Raw genomic sequence first — 23,439 nt, forward strand, 5'->3', positions numbered from 1 at the left:
CCCAAGTGCTGGGATTAAAGACGTGTGCCACCACGCCCAGCTGTGGCATTGTAATCTTACACTTTAACCTGAAGGTGGCTTTGGCACCCCCACCCCAAGTTGTCTCCTGAAAGCGTGGTTTTAGTTATTTTCAAACAGCAGGGAGTTGCTCTCTGGGGAGCTGGCAACCAAGGCCATCTTTGAAAGGGCAGTTAGGCAAACACTTATTAAATCTGATAAGAGGTTATGTGGCCCCAAGGGTTGGCTTTTAAAGGTGCCATTTCAGCAAGGTTAAATTCTGATGACATCAGAAACCCTCTGTTTCTGTCTAAACTGTCCAGATGAAAGCTGTCAGTAAGCTACCTGTCTTCAGGTTAAGTTTGAGTAATGACTGGCATAGAGTCCTTTACCTTAATTCCTTATCTGTGAAACTGAATAGTTTCTGGGTGAGCTTGTTAGTGACCATGTCACAGCTTGTTATTTTACTTTTTTCTTTCACTGAGAGATGACAAGCCCTGGGGAGTCGCTGCCTGTGTGCTCACCCTGGCTTTGAGGGAACCACTCTAGCTTTCCTGGCTGAAATGCTGGTAGCAGCTTCCTGCATCCTCCAGACACACACACCCCACACACAAAGCTTAACATGGGCACAGTGTCCAATGTCCATTCCTCATATCTGATTCTGTGACATTCACTGTTCTACCAGAAATTTCAGTGTCCTAGACATAGAATTCTAAACCTCTATGTTTTCTAATTTCAAGAGAATTCCTCCACCCCTATCCCACCCCCACCTTACCTTCTCCTTCTTGTTGCGGCCCGCTCACTCCAGCCCATAGGTTTTTGTTTTTGTTTTTAATTGATTTATTTGTTTCTCATTACAGATGGTTGTGAGCCACCATGTGGTTGCTGGGATTTGAACTCATGACCTCCAGAAGAGCCGTCAGTGCTCTTAACTGCTGAGTCATCTTACCAGCCCTCAAGAGAATTTTTAAATATCACTAGTAATCACAGAATTACTAATTTTGTGAGATGTAACTAGAAGTCACTACAGCTGCCTCTACATATATTTTAAATTTTGCTAGAGTCTGGATGGCAAGGTCAAAGGAACTGTGGGTTATGCAGCAAGACCTTGGTTGAGTGGGTGGGTGGATGGGTGGAAAGAGAAGTAGATAGATGGTTGAGTGGGTGGATGCATGGATGAGTAATTGGGTGGGTGGATGGGTAGATGGGTATTGGGGGGTGGATGGTTGGGTAGGTGGGTGGGTAGATAGATGGATGGTTGGGTAGGTGGATTGGTGGATGGGTTGGTAGGTGGTTGGGTACCTTGGTGATCTCTGTGAACTGGCAATCAGCCTGGTCTACATCATGAGTTCCACTGTAACTGGGCCCTAGACCTTAGTAGGTCCCAGATCTTAGCACAAACAACCCCATGATGGAAGTGCCTTTCAGGCCATAAAACTCAGCACATAGACAGCCCCAGTTGCCAAAACCAAAACAAAGACCCAATCCATCAAAGTCTGGGAAAGTCTCTAACTGTACTGACTTTGCTTTCTGGCTTCTGGAGTCCTGCTTCTGGCTAACTATTCTTGATAACTGAAGCATGCCATCCCAGAACATGGTTTTGTGCTTAAAAGCTCACCCTGAGAAAGGTTCAGTGTTACACTGGGATCCCAAATCCCCAGTACAGTCACTGGCAGGCTTTCAATGGGTTTAACCCACGTCTGTGAGCAATCTTCTCTGGTGAATACCCATCCTACTTACTAGTCCAGCCAAGACTACATAGTGAGACCCAGTCTCAAAAGCTAAAAGAAGTCAAAGACTATACAGATCACGGTAATTATCATTTCTGTTTGGACAGTCAGTTTTAGGGCTTGATCCCCATGGCTTAGGTCAATACAGAATGTCAGGACCTTAGACACAGCTGCTTTGTGGTCCCTCCCTCCTCCTGTGGCTTCTGTTTGAATGTTTACTTAGGACAAGGCTGCTCTGCCCTGGTTTGCCTGGAGCTCACTACGTTGACCAGGCTTCCCCAGAACTCATGGGTTTCACCTGCCTCAGCCTCCTAAGTGCTGGGATTAGAGGCATGTGCCACCAGGCCCAAATTCCCCTGTGTTTTTAACCATGATTAAAAAAACATCGTTTGGCTGCCCCATAGTGATTGGTAAAAAAAAAAAAAAATCCCCAATTTAGGAATCTGTAGTTCTTATAAATTAATTGAGTTATACCTATCCCTGTCTTGCTTCCAAATGAATGAGATTCAGACTGTGATTATTTAACTTTTGTGCAATTGCTGGGGGACTAATTTAATTCTCTAAGGGCTAGACTGGCCACTTCCTCAGAAGTGCTCTCCATACAAACACTTGTTGTTTGTGTCGCCCTGGGTTATCTCTGCTCCACCAGCCTGTCCTCGGGGTCCATTTTGCTTGGGCACATCCTCTTGGTCCATCATATCTAACGAACACCTCCTGTTCCCTCTGTCTTCCTTCACTTTCCTTTTTCCTCCTCGTGGTCCCTATCTGTGACCCATTCATCATGGAGCAACCAGATTTTGGGGTATAGAATTTAGCATTTGAATGCATAGCAGCACTAGACCCAACCCCCAACAAGTCCTACTGTGGTTCACACTCATGCTGTGTGATTTGCTGGCCCATTACTTTTATGCCATTAATCCACTCTTCCTTCCAGAAGAATTTATGCGTAGAAAAACCTAAGTCCAACCTTTATGATATACAGAAACATTATAGAGGTATGTTATACCCTCTCAGCTCACAATGTGGGGCTTGCGATCTGAGTTTTTCTCTAGTCCAGTTTATACAGATTCATGTGTGCATGTGGTTTCAGAATTTATGAGGAGATAAAAACAGCCTGGTCCAGGAGTTACAGCACTTGCAATACAAACTCATTGTGTGAGTAGAGAGACACCCTCCATGTCCCCTCTGAGCCTCCACTCTAGGTGACTGGTCCACTGGTTACGTGCAGGGCTTCCTGTGCCCGTACCTCTTCACTGCCTTGTGTGTGGTATCTCCTGTGCCTCTCTCTACTTCCTCTATGGACCCTTCTTCCTCAGTCAGGTGGGACTAATTCAACAAAATGCCATGGGCTGGGTATCGTCTTCCAATGCTACCAATACCTGGAAGTCTGAGGTCGGAGTGTCATCACTGTTGGTTCTAGTGGTGTGGAGGACAGCCAGTGAGGCGTCAGCTCTGTGGCCTCTTTCTAGAAAGGACGAGTCCTTTGCTCTGATGACCTCTGAGGTCTCTATCTGTACACAGGTCTGTGAACATGGTGCTCTATAGAATTCCATCAGAGCCATTGTGTCTGGCAGGAATTCTGGAGTGATGGTACCTAGGTTTTGAAGTATCCTTTTGTAAATAGTCCGTGATTGTTAACTGAGGTTTATGGAGTTGTACTTCCTGAAGGGTTCATAGAGCCTTTGCCCAACTTAGTCCTGGAGACATACCTGGCAAACCTGAAAGGTTCTTATGGCTCAGCACTGCTTAGGTAACGGTTCCTTCGGAGAACTCCTAGATCGGGTAAGAGGTTGTGGTGGAAACTGGCTTGCTAAAGGGAAAGAGCTTGCAAAAGGCTCCTTAGGAGTCTAGTCCTTCAGAGGCTGACCCTTGTGCTGCTGAGAAGCCAAAACTCATCCTGCAGTCTCTTTCTTTATCCCATGTAACCCAGAACACGGACAGTGCACCATCCTTCCCTTTTTCCAGGCTATGTAATCCTCTCTATAGAGTCACTGTGTGTGTGTGTGTGTGTGTGTGTGTGTGTGTGTGTGTGCGCGCGCGCGCACGCGTGTGTGCGTGCATGTGTATGTGTGTGTGTGTGTATGAAAAGCTAACTTACCAGTTCAGGACCTGCTAGTGAGGCAATGGAATGGAATGCTCACACCAGCATCGCTCATTCCTCAGCTATGGGAGACTGAGGCTCCTCTGCCAAGCTCTGCCTGGTTGTAATGTCATGACTGCACGCCATGTGCTCATAGCTCCTGATCTGAGAAGAAAAGCTGGAAGTCTAGGTTTTCAGTAGAATTTTGACTGAGAACAAATATCCTTAGGTTTCTGTTTCTTAAAACTGCTGTTCCTGACATGCTTGCTGGTGGCCATTTACAGTCACTAGCCTGCAGCTCATGCAGAATAGATTGTTTCTTGTCTCTGTACCATATGTGACAGTTTTGTTGCTGGGGGAAGGAGTTATTTTTGTCTTATAATTTAAAGGTTCGGTCCATGGTTCTTTGTTTGTTGATTCTGAGCCAGCCGTAGCAGAATGTCATGGTGACAGGACTGTGTGGTCGACATTGTGGTTGAGGTTACTCACCTCATGGTGGCCTGGAAGCAGAGGGGTGGGAAAGAAGAATGGGAGAGAGCAGGGGAGTAGGAGAAGGGGGGAATGGGAGGACAAGGGTAGGGAACATGGAGGGTGGGGCTGGAGGGAAGCATAACCTTTGAAGGCATGTCTGCAGTGAGCGGCTTCTCAAGGTTGGCTCTAGAGGTTTTGTAATGTGCCCCAGAATTGAGGGACAAAGCATTGGACACATGAGCTGTGGGGACATCACTGACAGTTAGTGACCTTATCCCTGTTGGAGTCACAGCTAATGGGACCTGACAACAGTGTTTGTTTCTCTCAAGGAACGGAATCTGCGCGCATGCTGAGGACACGGCCTCTGAGGGGGAGAATTCTCTATACCATGCGTTCACTCTCACCAGGACTGCAGAGGTGAAGACAAGAGCTGGAGGGAAAGCCCTACAGAGACCACCAGCTGCACCTCTGCCCGTGTAGACAGGGCTTACTTGTATAGAGGGAGGACCAGTGCTACAATGTATCTCCAGTGTAACCATCGCTTACTCTTGCCAAAGATCTGAACTTGCTGAAAACTAGCCACCGTATTTGGGAGATAGTTCTTGATAGTTTGGATTTTCTTTGGAATTCAAGTTTAAATTCACATAGCTTGGGTGGGTAAATCATTTCTAAACTATACCCAAAAGCCACAGCAAGTCTGAATTCCGTGTGTATGGAAGTGTGTTCTGTAAACTGGGGCTTTGGAAATCCTTAGACTGGTGACGGTAAGGCAGATGCTGTCATGCATTAGCTACACGTTGACGTCATTCATGCAGACACTGTCATGTGTGAACTGTGTTGCGATGCCCATGCAGACGGCACAAGCTGTACTTTACTTTAGTTTTCCTCGGTCTGTGTTTGTTTGTTTGTTTTTTCTGCAGGTTTTTATTTGTTTCGAGACAGGGTTTCAGGTATTTTAGGATAGCCTCACGCTTGTGTAGCTAAGGATGATCTTGAACTCTGACCTTTGTGCCTCTACCTGCAGGGTGCTGAGGTTACAGGTATACACCGCTGTACCCACCCTGGGGATCAAACCCAGGGCTTTGTGTGTGAGAGGCAAGCCCTCTATCAACTGAGCTGCAGTCTCAGTCCCTTGAGTGTTTTCTGTAGGTCTCAAAGTAAATGCATTTTCCTGAAGTGAAGACACCCGTACAACACGGATGTTTTTAACTCAGTGATAGGGATTACCAGAACCTGGACAGAAACTAGCATCTTTAATGTGCAGTACTCGATCTGAAAGTGGCTAGATAAATTCATTACTTCTTAAAGTCTGTGGTTTGTGTGATTTTGCTTTGTCTTTTGACAGACAAGAGTCTTTACAACAGGGGAAGAAACAAAACACTTCTTAGTGATGAAAATATTGTCAGCCTTGCATTTTTGTTTTTTGTGCTTCTTGGCTTTGTGTAGTGTTTTAGGGAACTTTTGGTTTTTGTTTTGTTTTGTTTTGTTTCTGCTTGTTTGTTTGTTTGTTTAACTTACTGATCTCTGATGGTTCCTTCAGTGGCTGGCACTGCATCAGAATGTCTCCAGTAGGCAGCTGTGATCTAACCTTGAATGAGAGCAAAGGCTCCTACCAGGCCTGTGAGAGTGTTTGGCCTAAAGTTTGGCCTAAAGCCTAGATGGCGAGGATCCTTTCACTCTGTTTTGGAAATGCAGCCAAACTGCCAGCTTGGAGGAAGCTGCGTGCAGTTGCCACAGTGTGTGCTTGGTTCTCAGTGCTCTGAGATCATAATGGTGTCAAGCAGCCAGCCTGGAAAGGTGCACACCTCTAAACCGGCTGACCAGCCTGTGGAATTCTGACCTTGAGGGTTTTTCCTGTGAGTTAGGCAGCTTGTCCTTCAACTCAGCATGGAAAAGCCCTTGACTCTTTACAAGCCAGCGTGTGTCTTGTCTCATCATGTATCTTCTGAAACACCTCTAGTGACAGTTGTGAATGGGAGACAAACACACCTGCTCCTAGTGGATGGAGCAAGCACCCATGCAAATACCTGTTTCTCCTGCAGATTTACCTCTCCCAATTTTTACATTGAAACCAGAGTCACAGTTCTGTTCCTAGCATCCACTTGCTAAAATGTTACTGTTTACAGTTGAGTTTTCTTTTTTTTTTTTAATTAGATATTTTCTTAATTTACATTTCAAATGCTATCCTGAAAGTCCCCTATACCCTTCCCCGCTCTGCTCCCCTACCCACCCACTCCCACTTCTTGGCCCTGGCATTCCCCTATACTGGGGCATATAAAGTTTGCTAGACCAAGGGGCCTCTCTTCCCAGTGATGGCCGACTAGGCCATCTTCTGCTACATATGCAGCTAGAGACACGAGCTCTGGGGGTACTGGTGAGTTCATATTGTTGTTCCACCTATAGGGTTGCAGACCCCTTCAGCTCCTTGGGTACTTTCTCTAGCTCCTCCATTGGGGGCCCTGTGTTCCATGCAATGTGTGTCCCAATGCAGCCGCTTTAGAGAGGGGATGTTGTCTTTCTAGGATCCTGTGAGCCTGCTCGGAACCATTTGATGTGGACAGCGGTATCAATCCCTGACTGTGGTTTTCAAAAATCAAAATGATGATCTTTATTAGGATGGCAATTATGTCAGAGCAATGGGCCAGCAGCATAGCACAGGCTGAGCAGCTTGTCATCTCTGGGTGCTGTGACACAGGGATATGGCTTTTCTCAATGGTGTCTGAAGAGAGAGCAGTGACAAAAGCCGGCACCTCACTCCTGTGCTGTAATGCCTCACATAGGAGCCAGTTTGGCTAAGAATCTGTAGATGGCTGCATAAGGGTTTACTGGATGGATCCAAATGTATCTGAGTGTTGTTGAGACTCATAAGAATCCTACTGTGAAGAGATTGATCTTCTAGTTCTGGGCCAATCTTGACTCATAGACAGGTCCTCAAACAGGACAGTGGAGTTGTTTTCTGTGGGCTGTTAATCTCAGTATCACAGGATTCCAGACATGATATTGACTGGACAGTTTCCTTCTCTTGTCTCTTTTCTTTGCCTTTTTCTTTTTCATAATGGCCAGTGTCCACCTCTTTCTTCTTCTCTCTCTTCTTCCCTCCCTCTCCCTCACATGCATGCATGCACACACATATATGCACATCTATATAGGCATGTGCATGCACATTCATACATACATACATACATACATGAACACACACATATATGCACACACACTTGATTTTCTTTTGCTGGACATTCTAGATGGTTAGAAAAGTCAAGCTAATGTCTTCGTGTTTGCATTTCTCGCATCAGAGCCAAGCCTGTGGTGGTTGCATATTATATCATTGGGTGGACAAGAATCCAATGAAGGACAGAAATTATGACTCAGTGAGTAATGTGCTTACTGAGGGCCTAAGAGGGCAGAGACAGGAGCATTGTGGGAACTTGCTGGCCACCAGCATACAGTGAGAGACATTGTCTTAAGAGATTTAGACAAAAGCAATAGAACAGGACACTAATGTCCTCCCCTGGCTTCTGTATGTATTATGCATGGGCTCATCCACTCTCCACCCCTGCACACTTATACATATATGGCATACATGCAACACACATACATGCACACATATATAACATACACAAATAAACAAATGAAATATTTAAATTATAAAAATTGGCTATGCTTGTTTTCTTAGATTTGAAAAGGGAGTTGGGAAGGAATCAGTAGGATTTGTTCTGGAAAATACCTTCACTTAGCATATGGAGAGTGACAGCATGTAAGCACTGCTACATCACAAGGAAACTCGAATTCATCAGAAGCATTGGATAAGGAATTCTACCTAAAGCTTCCTGAATCACCCACGGCACACACTTGCTAGGTTATTTTTAAAAGATATGTTTTTGATATTTTAAAACATTTTATAATGCATTATTTTTAAATAAAATATATATTTTAGACACATGCAAATTTGAGTGTAGTGTCCATAGAGACCAGAGGGAGTAACAGGAGGGAGGGAGGGAGGGAGGGAGGGAGAGAGAGAGAGAGAGAGAGAGAGAGAGAGAGAGAGAGAGAGAACAGAGTGACCATTGTGGAAAAGGACCCAGGGTATGGTGGCTTGAATGGAAATGGCCCCCATGGGCTCAAAGGGAGTGACACTATTGGGAGATATGGCCTTGTAGGAGGAAGTGTGTCACCGCTGGTTGGCTTTGAGGTTTCAGAAGCTTATGTCAGGCCCAGGGACTCTCGCTTCCTGTTGCCCGTTGATTCAGATGTAGAACTCTCAGCTACTTCTCCTGTGGGCTGCCGTGCTTCCCGCCAAGATGACAATGGACTAAACCTCTGAACTGTAAGCCAGCCCCATTTAAATGTTTTCCTTTATAAGAGCTGCCTTAGCCTAGGTGTCTCTTTACAGCAGACACAGGGTGTCCTAACTCAGACACAGGGTGGACAGTAACCATAGACAGTGATGTAGACAGACAAGAATAAAGGGAATGATTTATTTAAAACTATAACTTTTTATACACATGTGATCACAGGTGCCCTTGGAGGCCAGAAGAGGGTATCAGGTCCCCTGGAACTGAACACATAAAATAATAACATAATTTAAACAAATATTTTGGGACCCTAGCATTGGAGGGAATATTTCTTGACAATATTGGGATGTTTGCAGCTCCTGCACCTGGGACTAAGTTCAAAACAGAGAAAGCTACATGGAGGCCATACATCCAGTGATTTGACTGTGGGTTTTAACTGTGGATATGGAAAGAGTGAGATACATTTGGGGGTGGGAGGGATGGGTTGTCTATGCTTAGACAGGAAGGAGTGTTTACTGAGGAAGAGGACAAACATCCACTCTCCTGTGTGTGAAACAACCTCCAGTGAGGGAAGGAGGTCTGAGTGCCTTCTGCAGGGGCAGTCCAAGGAGTGATTTCTTTCAGAGGACCTGGTGAGAGAGGCAAGGGTGGCCTGTAAGGCATCCCACATGTGCTGCCTCCAGCTCAGCAGCCTCTATCCTCACAGCTGCTGGGGAACTGCAGGAATCAGGCACAAACAAGGAACAAAAGGCTTATAACTCTCTGGTGACAGAAAGGAAGAAAATTAAATAGGGTGACAGAAAATGGTAAGGAGGAGGCAGGGCACTTTAGTTTGGGAAGGGCAGCCACAGGGGTGCTGCCTGCAGGGGCCTGAGCTGAGGGAGGTGGGGCCATCTGGGGCCATTCTCAGCACAGGAAGTGAAGGCAACAAAGTCTGTAAGGACTTTGCATATTAGAGAAGCAGCTGGGCCACGGCAATTGCAGGGGCGGGTAAGGCTGGGCAGGGAGAGGAGAGGGAGGGAGCCCCTGGAAAGGGACAAGGGGTCAGGTCACCTGCAGCTCTGCAGCCCGCGTTTAGGTTGCGATTTATTCTCAGTGTTGTGGGAAGTTGTTTACGACCAGAGCGACCACTGTAAAGATTTTAAAGATTTTCGGGGTGAAGAGCTGTCCCTAGGGAGCAAGAGCGAAAGCGTCAGGACCAGAGGGAAGAATATTTCAGCAACAAATCGCTTTTTGGAGAGCCTCACGAGTCAATTTAATTGATTGTGACCCGTTTTGGATAAATAAAATGAAGTTTTTAGAGCGTGCAGCATAATAGCAGAAAGCAATACATTTTTTGTCACAGTTATCAGTGTATATATGTGTTGGTTTACAGGTTGAGTTGGAGAATGGTATAGGATTTGCTGCTGACTCACGGAATGTTTAGCAGAGGGCGGGGCATCTCGTTTTGTTTTTTTTTTTTTTTTGTTTTGTTTTGTTTTGTTTTTGGTTTTTCGAGACAGGGTTTCCCTGTGTAGCCCTGGCTGTCCTGGAACTCACTCTGTAGACCAGGCTGGCCTGGAACTCAGAAATCCACCTGCCTCTGCCTCCCAAGTGCTGGGATTAAAGGCGTGCGCCACCAAGCCCAGCGCGGGGCATCTCGTGAGTGGCGTGATAGCTGTAGGGAGAAAGCAGGCACCCTCAAATGAGAGGTTTTCCTCTGCAAGGTAGACAAGGCACTCAGAGAAGCAGATGTGGTTGGGTTAGACACCAGGGTTTAGCATTAAGTCAACCAGAAGAATTGCTGAGATTAGGAATGCAAATTCACAGCTGATATATGTCTACCTTACTTTAAATATATATATTTATTTTATGTATGTGACTACACTGTCACTGTCTTCAGGCACACCAGAAGAGGGCATCGGATCCCATTACAGTTGGTTGTAAACCACCATGTGATTGCTGGGAATTGAACTCAGGACCTCTGGAAGAACAGTTAGTGCTCTTAACCTCTGAGCCAACTCTCCAGCCCAATATATGTGTGCCTTAACATGCTAGTGAAATTTCCTGAGGGAGAAAAATCTTCAAAGATTTAACATCCGTTTCATATCTTTCATGGATGGTACCATGCAAGTCTTGAAGAGCTATTTCAAGGTCTTCTATAATTCATAAAACCCATGAATGTCATTATCTTCTAGATGAATGCACATCAGTCGTGGAGATTTTTATTATTAAATATGAACTTCTGATGGCTTTTAAAGTCCTATTACTTTCTTTCAGACTATGATGGGCACTCTTGAGGTTATTTCTTTTTTTTTTTTTTGATTTTTAATATTTTTATTACATATTTTCCTCAATTACATTTCCAATGCTATCCCAAAAGTCCCCCATAGCGCCCCCCACTTCCCTACCCACCCATTCCCATTCTTTTGGCCCTGGCATTCCCCTATATTGGGGCATATAAAGTTTGCAAGTCCAATGGGCCTCTCTTTCCATTGATGGCCGACTAGGCCATCTTTCGATACATATGCAGCTAGAGACAAGAGCTCCGGGGTTCTGGTTAGTACATCATGTTGTTCCAACAATAGGGTTGCAGATCCCTTTAGCTCCTTGGGTACTTTCTCTAGCTTCTCCATTGGGAGCCCTGTGATACATCCAATAGCTGACTGTGAACATCCACTCCTGTGTTTGCTAGGCCCCGGCATCGTCTCACAAGAGACAGCTATATTTGGGTCCTTTCAGCAAAATCTTGCTAGTGTATGCAATGGTGTCAGCGTCTTGAGGTTATTTCTAAAGCTAATGTCTTTGGGGGGAAAGTATTATGGAGCTTTTGGGGGATACGTGGGAAAGGTGACCTTTAAAGGTGACTTTTTATAGGCAGGTAAGGAAGTGACATTTATATATCCTGCTAGCCTGGTGCTCCTGGCTACAGTTAACAATTGAAGGCACAGTGTACTTACATATAAGAATAAATATAACAATAAATGGCTCTTTGGGCCAGAGCGAGCAGGGCCAGAGCTTGCAAAGGTCCTGAGTTGAATTCCTAGCAACCACGTGATGGCTCACAACCATCTGTACAGCTACAGTGTACTCATATACATAAAGTAAATAAATCTTTTTAAAAATGTCCATACTGATCAAGGTCATTCATGGATTCACTGCAATGCCATCTCAGTGGAGGTTTTATAGAGGTAGCATTTTTTAAAAATTCCTGTGGAACCACAAAACAAACAAACAAACAAACAACCCTGACTAGTTGAAAGCTTGAGAAAGAAAGATGGAGGAATTATCCTTCCTGATTTCAAAAACGGTTACAAAACTGTAGAAACCAAACACAGAACTGTGTAGCCCTGAGACATGCAGGCAGGTGAGCAGAGCAAAGAGTCTAGAAAATAAATAAATAGATAGATAAGTAAGTAAATAAATAAATCCCACACCTGTGTGCACAGCTCATCTCTGACATGACCATGAAGAATTCTCCATGACCATGAAGAAGGCGTCCACAGAGAAGGGAGGTACTAATGGCATCTTTCACTGTGTGCAGAGGTCAACCCTTTGAAAGTCTTAAACACTTACTATATATAAGATCTGCCTGGGCAGTGGTGGCACATGCCTTTAATCCCAGCACTTGGAAGGCAGAGGCAGGTGGATTTCTGAGTTCAAGGCCAGCCTGGTCTACAGAGTGAGTTCCAGGACAGCCAGAGATACACAGAGAAACCCTGTCTCAAACAAAGAAATAAACAAACAAACAACAACAACAACAAACCCAAAAAACAAAAAACAAAAAGATCTGGAACTCTAAGTCACCCAGAAGAAAGCAGAACTGTTTTGACAAGATTTCTTAGGTAAGGCACCAAAAGTCCAGGCACAGGTAAGTGAGACCAGATCAGACACGGAATCTCCTACAAGATTAAGTAAAGCACGGTGTTCAGAGTGGGAGAAATACTGGAGAATCCTATATCAGATATGGACTTAGCATTTTAATATATAAGGAACACTAAGGACTACATTAAAACACACACGCATACACGGGCGCACACACTGGCTTTAAAATGGTCGGGAGAGATGGCCCAGCAGTCAAGAGCAGCAACTGCTCTCACAGAGGACCCAGGTTCAGTTTTCAGCATCCATCCACACGGAGGCTCATAACAGTCCCCATCTCTGATTCCAGAGGATCTGACGCCCTCTCTGGCCTCTGTAGGCAGCAGACATGCATATAGTGTACATACCCACACATGTGGAAAACGGACACAAGTGTACTGTTGCATTTCATAAAAAGCAAGATGCAGAAACAGCCCGGATGTGTGTCTAGATGTGAATGGATGAAGGTAAGGAGGCGGCTAAGACATGGGAGCTTCACAGCAGTCCATTCACAGATGAGTGGATAAAATGTATCAATCTTGAGTAACGATCGTATTTAACCTTAAGGGAGTTCTAGCGCATATGGCAGCATGGGTGAACCCAGAGGATGCTAGGACTGCAGTCATGGAGGATGGGGACTCTGAGACAGCTTAAGCCTCCAAAGGCAGAGAGTAGGGTGGCTACTACTGAGGAGAAGAAGCCAGAGTTACTTTTCATCAGGTGTAAAGCTTAGGCCATTTGTGACAAGTGACTTCCTGACGTCTGCTGCATGACACAGTACCTGTAATTAACAATACCATATCCTACATTTAACCATACTGTACACACTGTACCTAACAGTACTGTATACACTCTGACATTGGCAACACCATACATGATGTAGTTAACAATACCATACACACAAACAGTATGAGCATAGAACTGGGCTGTAGACCCAGTTTGGCTGGCAGCAATGCCAGCTTAGCATGCTCAAAGCCCTTGGTTCAAGTCCAGTCCTTGTACTGAATAAATTAGACTTGGTGGTTGTCTCAGCAAATAGTTAAAATTCTGCTCTATACTCCTGGTGGGTGCGCATTAGCTTTTTGCTCACGTTGGTTTATTTTTAATATACCTTACCTAGATAAATGGCACTTAAACCTCCCTGAAGCTAGCATACACTCCCCTCTGATATTCCTGAGTTAACACTATATATTTTATCTTTGCTGTCCAAGACCCTTCTGGGCAGCCCTTCTGGGGCTGCTTTCCCCCTTGTACCTACATTTCAGCCGGCTCTCCCTCCTGCTCCTTCCCGGCATGGTCTGTCCTATGCCCTTGTCATGGTGGAATCCCTTCTTCCTCCTCCTCCTTACTCTGGAATTCTAAAAGTCCCGCCTCTGTCTCCTTGCCCAGTCATTGGCCACTGGCAACTTTATTTTCCAATCAGAGCCAGCTGGGGGTAGGCTTCCTTTAGCCTACATGCAGGAGGACACTGCAAACAGGTGTTTGGGTAACATAAATTAACATGAGAGCACAAGCTGCTCTAGGTGGTGGATGCATGTAATCCCAACTCTAAGGAGGTAGAGGAAGGAGGACCAGAAGTTCTCAGCTACATAGAAAATTAGAGACCAGCCTGGGGTATATGAGATCCTATCTCAAAAGAGCATTACCTCTTTTAGTAAGTACTATAAATATTTAAGAGCGTAGATTTCAATATACATTGTTCACATTGTTTTAGCGCCATTACAGAGCATAAGGGACTGTAGGTGGTCGTGCGAGCAGCTTTGGGGAATGCCTATGTATACAAAACGATGCTGAAAGGGCCCGTGGTCCTTCTTGCTTCTGATGTTATAAGCAGTGCTGGTTTATGCAGGCACACATTTAGGCTTTAACTGCAAGGAGCCTAGGACTGATGGCTGTTTTCCCTCCCCAGCGCCCCCCCCCCCCCCCCCCCCCCCCTTTGATTCTAATTCAAAATGGGTGGGCCCAGTGGGTTAAGGTNCCCCCCCCCCCCCCCCCCGCCCCCTTTGATCCTAATTCAAAATGGGTGGGCCCAGTGGGTTAAGGTTTGTACGTAAGCAGTTCCTGGTAACCACTGATTCATCAGTACAGATTAGGCTTGCTGGCTAGCGGAGAGTGGGTGCCAAGTGAGAAGTGCTAAAGGCTCAAGGACATTTGTGGTGGGAGATAAGAGGTAGAGAGTGACCTCTGAGTTCACAGTGGGAATATCCAGTGAGTTTCCAGCTGTGTTGGGGGAGATCCTTCCGGTACTAAAGCTCCGCCTGTTTCCTATGATTGACAGTCCAAAGGAGAAAGGTTAACGTCACGAAACAAAGACGCATTTCCCTTCGCACCCTTTAAATAGCTCGTGTTGGTGTGTAAAAACTAGTCACCCTGCTCCCAATGTAGAACATCCTATTTATGTGCCGCAGGTGTTACAGGGAGCCAGTCATGCCACGTGCTCATCCGAAACAGCCCGAGGAAGCTGTGGGGTTCATCCTGAGCTCTGGGGTTGCTTTACTCAAGAGCCTGTATTTCTAAATGCTTTCGTTTTTTCAGGTCCTCTCTAAAGAAGTTTGAGTTCCTCACAGTTTCTCAGAGTGACTTGTGATTGAAGTGTCACTGAAAGCTCAGGGTGTTTCTGTCCCTCCCTCACCCCCTCTGTTTCCTTTCTTTCTTAAAAATTCAACTTCAGCCAGAAACCATTAGACATTGCTAAGCGGCTGCAAGATGTGCCCACTAGGAAGAAGGTCCACAGCCAGAGAGCACATAGAGCCAGGGGTCCGGAGGCCTTGGCAATATGAAACTCAGGGATATCACCTCAGATGTCCTTAAAATGTGAAGCAAAAATGGAGGAGGGGGAAAAAAGGAACTATTCAATTGTCCCAGGAGGCTGGCCTTTAGCCTGCACAGAGGAAGTGCAGGGCGCAGGGGTGCAGGGGTGCAGGGGTGCAGAGGAGGCGGTGTTAACAGCTTTCTGGTGAAAGAGGGGAGTACAGAAAGCTTAAGTTGCTTCTAGGGACTCTCTGGGGTGGAAGGATCTGGGCCTGCTGCGCCCGCCCTGTGCAAACAGAATTGCAGAAGTTGAGCCTACGCTTATCACTTCCCTGAGAAGAAAAGCATATTTCCAGTTTCCTGTGCCTAAGAGCAAGCACCCAGCGCCCTTCCCGCTGCTCAAACCCAGGCTGACCTGTGCATATGGGTCAGGGGGATCAGGATGGGGCCTGTGCATGAGGCAAGCCTCTGCTACAAGAACTAGAGGAAGCAAGTCCAGAAGAAGATCACAGTCCCCAGCACTATTCAGACTCAGGAGCTGAAGACCAGGGCCGTTCAGTGTAAGTAGCACATTCTACTCCGGCTCATGTCGCCCAGGATGAGGAGGAAGAGCCTCTATCGTTTTCCTGGATCCCAGCTGCTGGGTTAGCCAGTGGAAGCGTTAGCTAGCAGCAATCCCTTGCTCGCTGTAGGACTCCCCGGGGATCTCAGCCTCTGGCCTCTGCACCCCAGGCTGTTGCTAGATTTGTCTATGGCTATCCTTCCGTTTAAAATGAAACAGAGCTGGGGCTTACTTAGCTCAGAGGCAACTTACCCTTGTGTGCAAGAGTGTGTATCAATATTAAACACATGTAAACTTGCTTTAAAATTTTTAATGTGTTCTTAACATAAATGTGTGTGTATATGTATGGATATATATGCACACTTTAGTTTTGTTTTTGAGACAGGGTCTCACTGTGTAGTTCTGACTGATCTAAAACGCTCTGTAGACCATGCTCGCCTCAAACTCACAGAGATCTACCTGCTTCTGCCTCCAGAGTGCTGGGGTTAAACGGTGTGCGTTCCTCTGCTCAAATATACTTTACCTTTGAAACGGGTATTTAGAATTTTGTGTGCCAGCCAAAGGCTTATTATGAGCATTTACCAAGAATAATGTGAGAAGACAAGTGTCAAATTACAAATGTCAGGCTATTTATAAACCTGCTTTATTCTACAAAGATGAAATGGAAATTGTAAAGCTTGTTTGCCTCACCGTTTACCGGACAGCTGCTTTTGTTCAGTGAACTTCTTAATTTAGTAGGACAGATTTTTTTTTCCCAGACATAAGAGTTCATTCATCTCGTGACCCAAGTGGTGCTTGGTCTGGGTTTATTGTGAATTTCTGTGCCTTTTCCACTGTTGGTCTGAGGAAGTGGCTGAGGCGTTTAAGGAATTGCTTCCTTTTAGAATAGCAACATTGTTTTATATTTTATTTTAATATTTTATTGTTACTGTCTTGGTTTGTACAGCTCACTGGTTTTCAATGTTTCAGAAAGCAATAAAAACTGTTCTTTAAATCAGGAAGGATACATGTTGTCATTGCTCAGGAGGCTTTGGAGAAGGGTCTCTTGTGAGAAGAGCTACCCTGTGGAGGCACGGATAAGCAGCTGCGCCCAGTTTGGTGCTTCAGTGCTCATGCTCGGAGCACTAACCCACCAGCCACTTACATCTGTCTTTTGATGAAATTGATATTACATCTCAGTGTTTTGTGAGCAAGTAAGAATTTGGGTCCCCATTCTCAAGGGTTCCCTGTGGCATCTGAGCAGGCGTGTCTACGGCGGTGACACAGCCCAAAGGCCACTGTTGGGTTCCTTGCTGGTTATGGTCCTCCAGCCCAGCCTCCAGAGACAATTGGTTGGAATGGTATTAGAAGCGCTTTTTTTTTTTTTTTTCTTTTCATGTGTGGACTTCCTTCCTCAATGCACCTGCTCTCAAGCTACCAGAATTCATGGAACACATGTCGATGGTTGTATTTTGCCTGCCCAGAGAAGGCACACCTATGGGGTTTTGCTCAAGACCATTTCTTTACATAAAGGTCTCTCTCAACACTTGTGAAAATCAACTTTTGGGCAAAGAGAGCAGTTCACATTTTCACAATGCTCTACATAGTAGGTCGCCTTGGGACAGCAATGAGGGAGGATAGTAGCCATACACATACACACGTCCCCCACCGCCACCCAGGCCTCTCGAGTTCTGAGTCAGCCACTTGAATTATGAGTCGGAAAGAAAGGCATTCAAATGTCCTCAGCTGTTCTGAAACTCTTGAGCTAGGTGAATAAATTAGCAACTGTTCTGACCCATCTCAAATTCGTGTGCCAGCTGTGGCAAGATGGGATTGGTTTTTCCAGATGAGCAGGCCAATGCCCACGACAGAGAATAAGGAAGTGGTAGTCACATTTGATTCGGCATCTGAACAGTATTGAAGAACCCAGTCAGGGTATTATTTGGCAGCAGGTCTGGCTGGCCTGTGAGGTGATTGAGTGCCCACTTGCCTCTAAGGTGGAGTGCACCTTCCTGCTGTTAGCTTGCCTGAGTGGCTACTTATATTTTTTCTTTTAGCATTGTATCTATCCTGAGGCCACCTGCACGTTTGCTTTCTTCCTGGATTGTGTACAAGTATCTTGTGTTGATAGGCAGTAGTGGGTATCTGTATCTGTTACTGTTATTCATTTTATATGTATTGTTATTTTCCCACATATATGTCTGAGCCTCATGTATGTATCTGATACCTGAGGAAGCCAGATGAGGATGTTGGCGCTCCTGGAACTGGGTATATATATGGTTGTAAACTGTTATGTTGTGCTGGAAATCTAACCCATGTCCTCTGGAAGAACAGGTGCTCTTAACTGCTGAGCCATCTCTCTATCCCCTTGTTTGATTTTTTTTTTTTTTTTTTGAGACAGGGTCTTACGTAGTCCAGACTGGCCTGGAAATGGTTATGTAGCCAATATGACCTTAAATTCTCCATCTTCTGTGTCATCCTCCCTGGGTGTAATTGCTAGGATTACAGGTTTGTGCTACCATGGCAATCCTGGGCTATCAGCAGATACTTTGAAAAGGAAATGTCAAAGCATTCTTAGATGGAGGTCAGGCATACAACATAGTCAAGGCTTCTTATCTATAGGAAACACAGATGAGAGCTAATCTGGGCTCTCAGGATGCCACTTGACAGACCACAAGAGGACTCCTTTGGGGGGAATCCTGAGAAGAGCCTGTCTTGTATTTTTTTTTTTTTAACAGTGTCTGCATGTGTATGCCACAGGTGGAGGGAGGCTCTCCCCTAAACTGTTTCCCAGAAACCTCTCTGTGGAGGACGTGAGCAAGTGAGAAGGGACCACCTGAAGACTCTGAGGACAGATGACGGGTGACAATCACATGCCCTGCATCAGCAGAAACTAGAGGGATGTCAAGGAAGGAATAGGCATCTAGGTGACTGAGACACACACAGATAAAAGGCCCTGGGGGCTGAAGGTGATAGTCCATGCCTATGTCCCAGTTCTGAAAGTCATGAAGGGATAACCTGAGCTACATAGAAAGGCATTGTCTCAAAAATAAACAAATAAAAAATGCAAAAGGATGGGTGAATGAGGAAACAAAGACAAGGAGAGTTTGCTCAGCAGTTCTGATGGGGCTGAGGGACAAGCTTTCCCAAATGCAGATACAGATATGGAGCTGATGTAATAGTTCAGGATGCAAAGGCTCTTGCCACCAGGTCCTACACCCTGAGTGTGATTCCTAGAACTAAGATAGCAAAAGAAAAAAAAAAATCCCCACAAGATGTCCTCTGACTTCTACACGCAAGCCGTGACATGTGTGCTCACACACAAATGCACACACATACCACAGGCATGTATGCATCTGCATGCAGAATGAATAAATATAAAGAAAAATGCAGGTGTAGATGAGATGTGCAGATGATGTAGTATGGTGGCTTAAGGACACCGAGCTTAATGTCAAACTAGCCTGTGTTAAGAATCCAAGTCTGCAAGAGCACCTGCCAAAACTAGGCAAGTCACCTGACTTCTCAGAGTCTGTCCTTCATGGAAGGCTGCTTCCGGGAACACGCACTACAGCGACGAGATGCATCCAGAGCTGGTGTGCGTGTTCTGCTGGAGCAGGCTTCCAGAATATGCTCTCCCTCCTTCACAACTGGTGTGTGGAATGACATGCTCTGACGTGGGGAACTCTGTTATCCCACCAGTCTGGCTAACTAGGATTAGGCTGCCAGGGTTTGCAGCAGAAAATCCCTGAAGCCTGTGGCTGCGAAGCAGTCAGCAGAAGCCTTTTCAACTGGCTTTGAGAAAGTCATACATAAATGTCTGTGCCTGGGTCCTCCTCCCAGCCTCTCAGCTCCCCACGGGTTGGGGCAGGGGGACAGATCTGTGTTTACCTCCACAGTCCAGTGCCTCAGAACTCCCCTGCCTCTGCCCTTCCTTGGCACCAGACCAGTGGCACTGACATTTCTGTAACTTTTGAGTGTGTCTGACATCCTTCCAGGCCTTCTGAACAGGCTCGTGTTATCCCCCTGGCTCCTAGCAATTGAGTAGTTTTCTTACTGTGCAGGTGACAGTTGCACACATTTTTAAGTGGTTTCTTCCTAACCCTGAGTAGCTCACAAACCTTGCATTTTCTTTTTGTTTATTATCTATTATATTTATTATTGTTATTTTATTATTTATTTTTTGCATGTGTGTGTATGTGCACATGAATGCAGGAGTCCTTAAAGGCATAGGGGGTGGGTCCTCCTGAAGCTGAAGTTACAGGGTTAAAAGCCTCCTGACTTGTGTGCTGGGAACCCAACTCAGGTCCTCTGAAAGAGCAGCAAGCATTCTCAAGTGATAGACATTATTATTATTATTATATTTTAAGTTCTGAAATAATATAATTACATCATTTCTTCCTTCCTTTCCTCCCTCAAAACCTTCCCATATACTTCCCCTTTCTTACTGTCAAATTCATGACCTCTTTTTTATTAATTGTTGCTACATGTACGTGCATGCATGTGTGCACACATGAATTCAGTTGCTTTCAGAGTCCAGAAGAAGGCTTTGGATCCCCTTGAGCTACAATTACTGGTGTTTGTGTACAACTTGACATGAGTGCTTAGAACTGAACTCATAGAGCAAATATGATCTTAACCACCATGCCTGAGTTATTTTCATTTATATGATTTTCTTTTCTCTCTGTGTCTTTCTCTCTGTTTTCGGTCTTTCTGTCTCTCTCTCTTTTCTGTCCCTGTCTCTGTCTCTCTTTCTGTTTTCTGTCTCTGTCTCCCTATCTTTTTGTCTATCTTTGTCTCTCTCTCTCTCTGTGTTTTGTTTTTTGAGACAGGGTCTTACTATTTGCTCTGACTGTTCTGGAACTCACTCACTCTGTAGTTCAGGTTGGCCTCAAACTCACAGAGATCGGCCTTCCTCTGCCTCCCGAGTGCTGGCATCAAAGGTAGGCACTGTGCCAAGCCCTCATCCATGTGATTTTTCAACTCTCTTCTTCATGCAAACTCATAAAACATTCAGGACTTAAGTGTACTGTTCAGCTAGCTTGAAAATGCACAAGAAACACAGAATTTCTGCCAGTGAGTGCCCGTCCCTGGCCTCACAGCACTCAGCCACCATGGAGTCACCAGGACACGTGGAGCTGGGCTGAGCTGGGCTGGAACCGAGGAAGGCCAGAGGTGTCCTCTGGCATCTGTCCGTCCCTCTCACATGTGTCTGACATTTACTGTGTTTACAAGTAACAAGCTTTGAGTTGTTGGGCTGCATTTTCTCTCTGAATGTCCCATACATTGGTTCTGTCTATTATTAGAAATCTAAAATATTTGCTGTTTTTAGTTATGGATAAAGACACTGTGAGCAATTGTGCACACAGCTCTGAGGGGACAAGTTCACCACAAATAAATACCTATGTGTAGAGCAATAAGCCATAGCTTAGTCTTAACTATAATTAAAAAAAAATTCTACCAAGAAACTGGAGCAATGGATCAGCAGTTAAGAGCACTTATTGATCTTCCCCAGGACCCCAATTTGGTTCCCAGCACCCACACAGTAGCCCACAACCATCTGTAACTTCAGCTTCAGGGGATCTGATGCCATCTTCTGGCCGCCTCAGGTACTGCACTTATAGGGTACACACAGAGACAAAACACTCATACGCATAAAATTAAAATGAGAGACAAATCTCTAATTTCCCACCCTATGGAGTGCTCCAAACTCCTCCAGTGCTGTGTGAGAGTCTGTGCTCCCCGACTTCAGTGTTTGCAGTTTGAACCCCACTGGCACATCGATCTTAACTCATATTTGTAGGTAACTTTCATGTTGAGCAGTTTTCTAACTGGCTACTGTTTTGTTGTTGTTGTTGTTGTTTTCCAAACTATTCATTTATTAATAGATACACAGATCACTAGATCAATAGCGTCTTTGTTAACTTTCATTTAAAATTGCATTTATTTACCTATTTACTTTGGTGTGTGTGTGTGTGTGTGTGTGTTTTAAGACAGCGTTTCTCTGTGTAGCCTTGGCTGTCCTGGAACTCACTTTGTAGACCAGGCTGGCCTCAAACCCAGAAATCCATCTGCCTCTTCCTCCCAAGTGCTGGGATTAAAAGTGTGCGCCATGCCCGGCATTTACCTATTTGCAGGATTGAATAGAAACCTAGAACCCCTGTTCAGTTTTGTTTACTTAGTGCTGTTGGTGCTATGGGGTCTCCCAGCTCTGGGCTACCTCCCAGTCTGCCAACCCAGAGCCTTGAGCCTTTGCCGCTGAGATGTACCCACTGCCAACTCCATTGTATAGATTCTTAGTTTATGGCTATGCTCACACTCATGCTGCTGCAAGCCTGTTGGGGTCAGGGGACAATGGGTCACCAAATTGCACAGCAAGTACCAATACTCCCTGAGACCTCACCAGCCCCTCCTCCCCCAACTCTGGTGTCTTTTATTTTATTTTATTTTTTTTGTTTTTTGTTTTTTTCGAGACAGGGTTTCTCTGTATAGTCCTGGCTGTCCTGGAACTCACTTTGTAGACCAGGCTGGCCTCGAACTCAGAAATCCGCCTGCCTCTGCCTCCCGAGTGCTGGGATTAAAGGCGTGCGCCACCACGCCCGGCTTGGTGTCTTTTAATACACAGAACAGGAAGGGCTCTTTTTTCCCTGCAACATGTACTGTGTTGTGACAGCAGGTGTGTGGCATTGTTGATGATGAACCCTGCAGTTCTGATAAGAGCAGCAGGCATTTGATTTTCAGCAGCCCATTGAGTATTAGAACTTTGTCAGTCTGTGCATTGTCATTCAGAAAGCTGCTTTGGTCAGCTTCCCCCATGGCAGGGCATCTGAGACCTCTGAGCTCACAGGCGGCCACAGGAGCTGCACCCACGGGAGGCAGCAGGGCCAGCGGCTCTTGTTTGCCCTGGTTCTTCATGAAGCCTGTACGCCCCGACTCGGCAGCCCCTGCTCTGCAGAAGAATCCAAAGTCCAAGTGCAAACAGGAGGCCATCATTCGGCCTGGCCTGTCATATGGAAAATATGGAAAGCGCTGCTGCTCACTGTGAAATTAAGCTTGCCGTAGCTGGTGTTCTTGCTAGTAGCATGTCTGCAGCATACACTGGGCTAGTAGGGGTGAGGGAATTCTACATTTGTGTTTTGGAGCTGTGTGGCACCCTTTAGAAGCCCCAGACTTCTACAAGTCTACAAGCACCAATCACTTCTACAAGCATCAACCACTGTTTGTAATCTGGGAGGAGCCACCCGTGTGCTTCCTACAATGAGCACAGTTTCACAAATCTAAGGGGTCCCCAGGGCATGGTGGCTCATACTGGTAACCCCAGGACTGGGAAGCTGACCTAAGAGTGTTTTTCATTAGAGGCCATGCTAGGCTACATGGTGTTCCAGGCCAGCCTAAGCTACATAGCATGACTTTGACCCCCAGAAACAAAACAAACACAAACAAGCAAGAGTTCTGGGCTAGAGGAGGCTCAGTAGGTGAAGTGCTTGCTTTGCAAGTAGGAGACCGGAGTTCAGTCCCTGGAACTTCCATGATAAATTCTGGGCATGGCTATGCACATTTGTAATCCAAGCAGATATGGGGAACAAGCCAAAAAGGAAGGATATGAGCTGGAAGAGAAACCTGATGGAGGGCACTGGCTGGGGGACGGAGTCAGAGGAAGGAGGGCACTGGGGGCGGAGTCAGAAGAAGGAGGGCACTGGGGACAGAGTCAGAGGAAGGAGGGCACTGGGGGCGGAGTCA

The 23,439-nt window shown here is 45.7% G+C and overlaps 1 protein-coding gene across 4 annotated transcripts in view; it reads left to right on the forward strand.

The window, feature by feature from the left end:
• Window positions 1–8,506: 8,506 nt before the first annotated feature.
• Window positions 8,507–23,439, forward strand: part of Lrmp (lymphoid restricted membrane protein) — a 60,648-nt gene continuing 45,715 nt past the window's right edge. The window contains exon 1 of one of the 4 annotated variants that reach the window (XM_029478153.1): window positions 8,507–8,602. The gene's annotated coding sequence lies outside the window, so the exon portion shown is untranslated. Of the gene's footprint in view, window positions 8,603–15,351; window positions 15,722–23,439 lie in introns of those variants that run through there. The other 3 variants (XM_021164353.1, XM_029478154.1, XM_029478155.1) reach the window with 3 other exon arrangements.

This window comes from Mus caroli, chromosome 6, assembly GCF_900094665.2.
Source record: "Mus caroli chromosome 6, CAROLI_EIJ_v1.1, whole genome shotgun sequence".
In the NCBI taxonomy this organism is placed as follows: Eukaryota; Metazoa; Chordata; class Mammalia; order Rodentia; family Muridae; genus Mus; species Mus caroli.